Source organism: Onthophagus taurus, chromosome 7 (assembly GCF_036711975.1).
Source record: "Onthophagus taurus isolate NC chromosome 7, IU_Otau_3.0, whole genome shotgun sequence".
In the NCBI taxonomy this organism is placed as follows: domain Eukaryota; kingdom Metazoa; phylum Arthropoda; class Insecta; order Coleoptera; family Scarabaeidae; genus Onthophagus; species Onthophagus taurus.
Window position 1 is genome coordinate 13,538,371 of NC_091972.1, and position 1,557 is coordinate 13,539,927.

General features: G+C 41.2%; 1 long non-coding RNA gene across 1 annotated transcript; it reads left to right on the forward strand.

Moving 5' to 3' along the window:
- On the forward strand, positions 1 to 869 carry LOC139430757 (uncharacterized). The gene is made up of 3 exons (XR_011641140.1): positions 1 to 75; positions 147 to 294; positions 520 to 869. It is a non-coding gene; the product is annotated as an uncharacterized lncRNA (long non-coding RNA).
- The last annotated feature ends 688 nt before the right edge of the window (positions 870 to 1,557 follow it).

The window sequence follows — 1,557 nt, forward strand, 5'->3', positions numbered from 1 at the left end:
AGGGTGAGCTTTAAAGAGCGATTAGTTTTTGTCAGAACCGGGATTGAATGTTGATTTCGTATTTATTTACACCCGGTAAATGTCTCATGAATCAAATCAACTGTAAGCCATCAATTAATTACTCTTTAATTGTGCTTAATGTCCAGGCTACGGTAGTAATCGTCGGGACGACAATTTAAACGACACGGTACGATGCAATTAATTAACCACAATCTCCAGACGTGACGCGACCGTCGACGGAAACCATCGACTGAACATCTCGAGATCTTTGCAATTATCAAACAACAGTACGGTGTAAGTGTAAAATCATTAAGTCTTAAAAGAATTTATTCCAAGAAAAACATTAAAATAAATAACAATTACTTAGTTATTACAAACGATTTTTTAAGTGGATAAGAAAAGATTTATCCCAATCCCACAAAACAAGGTATAATCACCTTGTGACTATATCTTTAACCTTATTCGATGTCCTGGGAATGTGAGAATTCTCGAAATTAATAAACCGCCTGTTTATTTCAGGTAGATTAACATCGGCGTCTCCTCATTCTTTGAGGTTGAAAGTTGTAAACATCAATTAAATTGTCAAGACTGACACGATTGGCGTGTAATCCAACCAAACTCGGGCTAGGTTCCAAAAATAAGTGTTAAAAGGCCAAAAAAGCACAGGTCGTCGTGGCGAGCCACAATAGTCTTTAATGGAGAGAATTGCGAACCGTGAAATAAATACCGCCGAAGCGCTTTTGTGGTCGCTGGAGGCCTATTAATGTCGCGAATTTCATTACGCGTTGACCGCCAAGAAAATTCCATCCAATACGGTCCTGGCCGTTATACAAAAGAGGGACAAAATGCCCGCGGTGACTGTAATTAAAGTTTTAAGTGCGAGTACATTATGTTTCGCGCATTGTGCACCGATAAGCTCGGATCCAAACGACGTTTCCACTTTTACGGGGCCTTTGTGTCCCGTTTGATTGGAATAAGTGTTCGAGCTTCGCGATAAGGAACTTTGTAAGGAGGAACATTCGCGAATTACTCCCTCGGAATTTGCATGGTACTTTCAGTCGAATTATCGAGGTAAAAACGAAATGAAAGAACACGTTTTAAATTAATGCAAATAAGAATTCGATCGCAACTCAAAACGTGCATTAACTAATAACACCGTCCCCGTTTCTCGTTCATTCTTGCGGCGCGGTTCAACCTCTCCAACATTAATAACCGAGAAGGGACAGCGAAGAAAATAGAGGACCACTGTGGAAGCCGTGTCGACATAGAGGGCCCGTTTTGCATTTCCACGTAGAGCACAGGTGGTCATCGCTCAATCACAGTCACGAAACGTCAAATTTAAAAACACGGAACGCGAGATTCGCCATCGCGATAGCTATACCGCTGAAAACGAAATAATGGGCATTAAAAATGCTCGGAGAGGAAGGCAAACGACGACTACGACGACGGAATCGAGCGACCAAAGCAGAACGACGCGGACCAATGCACCGAGACGGTATTTACAATACCGAATTATTCAGAGATTGCTATCGAAACAATTTTTCAAACACAAAAAAA